This window comes from Solanum tuberosum, unplaced genomic scaffold (assembly GCF_000226075.1).
Source record: "Solanum tuberosum cultivar DM 1-3 516 R44 unplaced genomic scaffold, SolTub_3.0 scf00047, whole genome shotgun sequence".
NCBI classification, from domain to species: domain Eukaryota; kingdom Viridiplantae; phylum Streptophyta; class Magnoliopsida; order Solanales; family Solanaceae; genus Solanum; species Solanum tuberosum.
In genome coordinates, this window is record NW_006238973.1 from 1,742,109 (window position 1) to 1,750,636 (window position 8,528).

Sequence of the window (8,528 nt, forward strand, 5' to 3'; positions counted from 1 at the left end):
TTTCATGAAAAGTTGTGACTTTTATGAAGAGTTGCGACTTTTATGAAAAATTGTGACTTTTATGAAAAGTTGTGACCTTTCTGAAGGGTTATAACTTTTATGAAAGGTTGTGCCCTTTCTGAAGAGTTGTAACTTTTCCAAAGAGTTGCGACATTTCTGATAAGGCACAATAAATATTTGTTCACACTATCCTTTGTTTTCTATAAATAGAGGGATTTCATCTCGTTTTAAAACAACGAAAATTTTGAACTTCTTCTTCTTCTGCACAATTAAATATTATTTTTGTATCAATACACTGCTGAATAGAATCGTTCTATCATGAGAGGATCTATTCCTTTAAACCTCGGGTACAAGAGGGGAATAATTTCCTTAAGAGAACACTGTGCATTCAATGAGCTCGATTTTTTCCTTTCTGTTTCAGTCTATTGTTACAGATCCTGCTATGTTTGTTTTATACTTTGTTGTTTATGTTTCTACAAAGTTATTGTTATAAGTATTTGTTAATACACATTAAATAACACACGTTAATTGAGTATTCACGCAAGTTTTCTCTACTGAAATTGTAGTTTCAAATTGAACTTCATCACTCTGGTATGTTGATTTTAAAAAAACACCCAAACAAACTGAATAGTTTTGTGTAATTATTTTTTCCTTTCAAGTATATATAATAAGTTGAATTGTTGTCCAATATGATACATTTTCCCTTTAATTATCATTTTAATAATTACTTATGATACATTTGAATGGAAACTTTAAAGTGATATATGTAAAACAAAAGGTAGTGCTGAACTTTCTACACGTTAGAATTAGAATATTTGTTCAATTTTTCGAACCTTTTACAATTTATTTATCTCTATATTTAATATTACTGGTTGATGCATTTGATTCCTGGAAGCAAAATGATAGATTATAAAATCAAATTAAAGATGATTGATTGAGGGATAAATGATAAGATGTTATAATTATCACTTCCTTTGTAGTGTTTTACTTTAAATGACTAATAGGTTATAAGTATTATTTTATATATTCCGTAACATTATATTTCCACGCGAGGCGCGGGTAATTTTACTAGTATATATATAAAAAAAAATGTTTTGGTAGCAACATAAGTCGTTGTAACCTATAATAGTCGCCACTAATAGTTTCTTTTAGTGACAAGATTAATCGCCGCTAATACCTATAACAATCGCCACTAAAAGAATGTTTTAGTGGCAACATTCGTCGCTGCTAATGCCTATAATAGTCGCCACCAAAAGAATGTTATAGTGGCAACATTAGTCGCCGCTAATGCCTATAATAATCGCCACTAAAAGAATGTTTTATTAGCAACATTAGTCGCTGCTAATGCCTTTAATAGTCGCCACTAAAAGTATGTTTTCGTGGCACCAATAGGCGCTGCTAATGCCTATAATAGTCACCCCTAAAAGTATGTTTTAGTGACAACATTTGTCGCCGCTAATGCCTATAATAGTCGCCACTAAAGTATGTTTTCGTGGCAACAGTAGGCGCCGCTAATGCCTATAATAGTCACCACTAAAAGTATGTTTTAGTGACAACATTAGTCGCGGCTAATGCCTTTAATAGTCGCCACTAAAAGTACGTTTTCGTGGCAACAATAGGTGCCGCTAATTCCTAGATATGTGATAATGCCAAATCATTTAATTTCTGTTGAAATATTTTAAAAACCTACTGAAATTAATTTATTTTCTTATAACAGTCGATTATTGGAAAAGTTATTCAAAAATTTAGAAAGATTATTTATGCCCACGCAAAGCCCGGGTAAATTACTTAGTTATATTATATTCTTTTAAGTAAGTACCGGCAATTTAGGACACAAATAATGTTTTAGTGATAATTAATCTAAGGACAATAATCTTTATTGCTTTTATTGGAAGGACAAATATTAATAATGCAATAAAGACTTCTAGTCACACTCATCAAGTCCATATCTCAAAGTATATAAATGATAAATCCTTACTTGTTTGATTTCAATTGGTAGTTTAATTTGTGTTGAAAAGTAAGGAACCATTTTAAAAAATGAAAGAAAAACAATTCTTATTTGAAAAAATATCTTATATTATATTTGTAGTTCATGAGAAGATGATTGCTCGAGATCATATAAGGAATCCGTCAATGCGATACTCCAACCCCCCACTCATGACGAGACATCTAGACAGGGCCGACTCAATAACATTGGGGGCCTAAAGCGAAACTTAAGAGAGGGGCCCTAATTTTTTTTCCATCATATATACTTTTATTTAAAATCTACATTTCTAGCTATTTTAGATGCGAAGTCATTATGTATTATTTTATAATCAATTTGTTTTAATAATTCCTTTTCAAATGATAATATAGCTAATCCATTCAATCTCTCTTGAGACATTGTTGATCTTAAAGAAGATTTAATCAATTTTAATTTCGAAAAAACTACTTTCGGCTGAAGCAACGGTTACAAAAATTGTTAACATTCTATAAGCAATATGTGTATTTGGAAAAGAATCAAGTCTTTTAATTTGATCAAGTATTTTCATTAGATTATTATTTTCTACTTGTATTATTTCTCTTAATACCTTTGATTCAAAAAATAAATATAAACCATCAATATCAGAATAACTATTACGTGTTAAAGAAAGTTCAAGGTTAAGAAAATATTTTTTTATCTCATCATCTAGTGATCTCAATATTTTACCACTAAATAAGAAATCAAAAATATTTTCATATGCTTCAATTGGTTCAAATCTATTTTAAAGTGAAAAAATAGTTTGATCTACTCTACATATATAAAGAAATCAACTCTAAAAGATTCTTCAGTGGACTTTGTGATTTCGCTATCCATATTTTCATCAAATTGTTTCTTACGATATTCAGGTTTGTTTTCATCTCATATGCAATTTCCTTAGTAGAAATCATAATACTCGCAGTACATATAATTATTATTATTTTTAAAATAACATATATAAGTAATTGCTTTTTAAAATGGGCCCCCCAAAATATATGGTACCCCAAGCGATGACTTTAGTGGCCTAGGGGTTAGGACGGCCCTGCATCTAGAGCATGAATAATTTTTATTCTTGGCTTAATTTCTTTGTATGCAAGTTCATAAAACCCCAATTCACTAGTAACATCCTCAGGCCACTGTCTGGCCAAATAAGGAAAAACTAACATTCTGTTTTCCCGTGAAGAATTACATAACGGTAGTTGTTTATCTTAAACTTTGGAGTATGCAATTCACATTTTAAATACCTTAATGAAAAACTTTATGAGAACCTTCGTAATACGTTGGGGAAGCATTGCGTATAGTTCCATCATTTTTATGACTTATTTTGGCATTTACAAGCCAATTTTTAGGAATTACGTGACTTTATTGTTTTTTAGTGTGTATTAGCCCATGGATCTGGCATCTTAGAGCACCTGAAATTTTTTCTAAAAAAAGTGTATGAGGACTTCCGTAATGAGTTGGGGAAGTATTTTATATAGTCCCACCAATTTTATGGCTTATTTTTGCATTTACGAGCCAACTTTAAAGAATTACACGATTTTTTTGGTTTTTCGTGTGTATTAGCCCATGGATTTGGCGCCTTGGAGAACCCAATCTTTTTTTTCTAAAAAAATGTTATGAGGACCTGTGTAATGAGTTGGGGAAGTATTACGTATAATCCCACCATTTTTCATGGAATATTTTGGCAATTACAAGCCACCTTTTAGAAATTACGCGACTTTCTTGCTTTTTCGTGTGTATTAGCCCATGGATCTAGCACCATGGAGCACTCAGAAATTTTTTCTGAAAATACATTATGAGAACCTCCGTACTGAGTTGGGGAAGTATTGTGTATAGTCCCACCATTTTTTATGGCTTATTTTGGCATTTACGAGCAAACTTTTGAGAATTACACGACTTTCATGAATTTTTGTGTGTATTAGCCCATGAATCTGGTGCTTTGGAGAACCCAATTTTTTTTCCTGAAAAACTTTATGATCACCTCCGTAATGAGTTGGGAAGCATTGCATATAGTCCCACCATTTTCATGGAATACTTTCGCATTTATGAGCCAACTTTTATAAATTACGCGACTTTCTAAGTTTTTTGTATATGTTAGTGCCCATGAATTTGGCGCCTTGAAGTACCAAAAAATTTAATCTGAAAAAAACTTTATGAGGCCCTTTGTAGTGAGTTGGGGAAGCATTGCATATAGTCTCACCATTTTTATGGAATATTTTCAAATTTACAAGTCAACTTTTAGGAATTATGCGACTTTTCTGATTTTTTGTGTGTATTAACCCATGGATATGGCGTCTTGGAGCACCCAATGTTTTTTTTTCTAAAAAAACTTTATGAGGACCTCAGTATTAAGTTGGGGAAGTATTGCGTATAGTCCAATCACTTTTATGACTTATTTTCGCATTTACGAGCCAACTTTTAGGAATTACGCAATTTTCTTGATTTTTGTATGTATTAAACCATGGATCTGGCGTCTTGGACCACCCAATTTTTTTATAAGGACTTCCGTAATGAGTTAGGGAAGCATTGCGTATAGTCCCACCATTTTTATGGCTTATTTTTGCATTTATGAGCCAACTTTTAGGAATTACGCAACATTCTTATTTTTTCGTGTTTATTAGCCCATGGATCTAGTGCCTTGGAGCACCAAAAAAAAAATTCTGAAAAAACTTTATGAGGAACTCTAAAATTAGTTGGGAAAGCATTCCATATAGTCCCATCATTTTATGATTTTCACATTTACGAGCCAATTTTTAGGAATTACACGACTTTTTAGGTTTTTCGTGTGTATTAGCCCATGGATTTGGCGCCTTAAAGCAACCAATTTTTTTTTTTGAAAAAAAATTATGAGGACTTCCGTAATGAGTTGGGGAAACATTATATATAGTCCTACCATTTTAAATGGCTTATTTTCACATTTACGAGCCAACTTTTAAGAATTACGCTACTTTCATATTTTTTGTGTGTGTATTATGGGCTAATATTAACAGACGAAAAATTGAGAAATTTGGATAATGAAGTGAAATCCTCAACTTCAAGTATAATGCAAGCTAGAACGGGGTTGCCTTAGATATTGTGGTGTACATATGCAAGGAATCACACCATAGCCGGTGTCGATCAAGGGAATGATCTTGATTTAGAATGGAGCTCTCAAGTTGAAGTGGAGAAGAAAGTTACGGTTTTGTTGATCCTGAAAAATGGCCTGTAAATGTGAAAATATGCGTTGAAAACATGGTGAGATTATACAAGATGGTTCCCCAACTAATTTGGTTTTTCCCGCATTGGGGGTAGTTTGAACTTAAAAATGCGTCAACTTTCTCCTCGGGACCAACTCACACCATTAATAAGGTCGTAATAGACGTCCATGAAAAATGTTGGCCAAAAATAAGTTGGGATCATGTATAACAAAAAATCTATGGACTATAGCACATGAAAATCGGTAATTTGGGTTTTCTCACATAGGGGCTCGTTTGAACTTGAAAATGCGTCCAGATGCCCTTCGGGACCAACTCACGCCATTAACAAGACCGTATCGGACGTTCATGAAAAATTTCAGCCAAAAATAAGTCAGGATCACGTATCACCAAAAATACATTGACTATAGCACACAAAAATTGGTAAATTTATTTTTTCCTGCATTAGGGCTCATTTTAACTAGAAAATGTGTATGTTTACCCCTCAAAACCAACTCATGCAATTAATAAGGTCGTAACAGACGTCCATGAAAAATTACAGCAAAAAACAAGTTGGGATCATGTATCAACAAAAATTCATGCACGATAGCATATGAAAATCAGTAAATTTGGTTTTTTCCGCATTGAGGATCGTTTAAACTTGAAAATGTGTTTGTTTGCCCCTCGAGACCAACTCACATCATTAATAAGGTCATAACGGACGTCAATGGAAATTTTTGATAAAAAAAAGTTGGGATCAAGTATTACCACAAGTCCATGGACTATAACACACAAAAAATGGTAAATTTGGTATTTTTTCCGCATCGGGATTCGTTTGAACTTGAAAATGCGTCCATTTTTCCTTCGGGACCAACTCACGCCATTATAACATACAAAAATAGGTAAATTTGGTTTTTCATGCATTAGATCTCGTTTGAACTTTAAAATACGTTTGTTTTCCCCTCAGGACCAACTCATGCCATTAATAAGGTCGTAACGAACGTCCATGAAAATTTATGGCCAAAAACAAGTCGGGATCACGTATCATAAAAAATTCATGGACTATAGTACACGAAAATTGGTAAATTTGGTGTTTCCCCGTATTGAGACTCGTTTGAACTTGAAAATATGTCTGTTTACCCCTCGGGACCAACTCACGCCAATAATAAGGTCGTAACGGACATCCATTAGAAATTTCGGCCAAAAAACCTCGGAATCACGTATCACCAAAAATTTATGGACTATAGCATATGAAAATCTATAAATTTGCTTATTCTTGTATTAGGCTCGTTTGAACTTGAAAATGCATCTGTTTTCCCCTCGGGACAATCTCACACCATTAATAAGGTCGTAACAAACGTCCATGAAAAATTTCGACCAAAACAAATCGGAATCACGTATCACCAAAAATTCATGGACTATAACATACAAAAATAGGTAAATTTGGTTTTTCATGCATTAGATCTCGTTTGAACTTTAAAATACGTTTGTTTTCCCCTTTGGACCAACTCATGCCATTAATAAGGTCGTAACGGATGTCCATGAAAAATTTTGGTCAAAAATAAGTCGGGATCATATATCACCAAAAATCTATGAACTATAACACATGAAAATTAGTAAATTTGGTTTTTCACGCATTGGGGCTCGTTTGAACATGAAAATGCGTCACCTTGACCCTCGAGACCAACTCACACCATTAATAAGGTCGTAACAGACGTCCATGAAATTTTTTAGCCAAAAACAAGTCTGGATCACGTATCACCAAAAATTCATAGACTATAGCACACGAAAATCGATAAATTTTGTTTTTCCCGCAATGTGGCTTGTTTGAACTTGAAAATGCGCCTGTTTGCCCCTGGAGACAAACTCACACCATTAATAAGGTCGTAACGGAGGTCCATAAAATTTTTTGGCAAAAAACAAGTCATCATCACGTATCAGCAAATATATATGGACTATAGCACATGAAAAATGGTAAATTTGGTTGTTCCCGCATTAGGGTTCGTTTGAACATGAAAATGCGTCCATTTTCCCCTCGGGACCAACTCACGCCATTAAAAAGGTCGTGACAGACGTTCATGAAAAATTTTAGTCAAAAACAAGTTGGGATCACGTATCACCAAAAAATCATGGACTATGACACACAAAAATTGGTAAATTTGGTTTTTACCGCATTGGGGCTTGTTTGAACTTGAAAATGTGTTTTTTTTTCCCCTTGGGACAAACTCAAGCCATTAATAAGGTTGTACCGTACGTCTATGAAAAATTTTGGCAAAAAATAAGTCGGGATCATGTATCACCAAAAATTCATGAATTACAACACATGAAAATCGGTAAATTTGGTTTTCCCCCATTGGGGCTTGTTTGAACTAGAAAATGTGTTTGTTTGCCTCTCGGGAGCAACTCACTCCATTAATAAGGTTGTAATGGATGTTAATGTAAAAATTTGGCCAAAAATAAGTCGGGATCACGTATCACCAAAAATCAGTGGACTATAGCACACGGAAATTGATAAATTTGATTTTTCCTGCATTGAGGCTCATTTGAACTTGAAAATGCATCCGTTTTCCCCTCGGGATCAACTCACACCATTAATAAGTTCGTAACGGATGTCCATGAAAAATTTCGGCAAAAAATAAGTTGAGATCATGTATCACCAAAAATCTATGCACACGAAATTTGGTAAATTTTGTTTTCCAACCTTGGGGCTCATTTGTTCTTGATAATGCCTCCGTTTGCCCCTTGGGAACAACTCACGCTATTAATAAGGTCATAAAGGACGTCCACAAAAAAATTCGGCCAAAAACAAGTTGGGATCACGTATAATACAAAATCCATGGACTATAGCACACGAAAATTGGTATATTTTGTTTTTCCTGCATTGGAGCTTGTTTGAACTTGAAAATGCGTTCGTTTGCCCCTTGAGACCAACTTACGCCATTAATAAGGTCGTAACGGACGTGCATGAAAAAATTCGGCCAAAAACAACTTGGGATCATGTATCGCCAAAAATTCATGGATTGTAGCACACGAAAATTGGTAAATTTGGTTTTTCCTGCATTGGGGCTCGTTTGAACTTGAAAATGCGTCTGTTTTCCCTTTGGAACCAATTCACACCATTAATAAGGTCGTAATGGACGTCCATGAAATTTTTTGGCAAAAAATAAAGTCAGGATCACTTATCAATAACAAGTCATGGACTATAGCACATGAAAATTGGTAAATTTGGTTTTTCCTGCATTAGGACTCGTTTGAACTTGAAAATGTGTCTATTTACCCTCGGGACCAACTCACGCCATTAATAATGTCGTAACAATCGTTCATGAGAAATTTCGGCTAAAAACAAGTCAGAATCA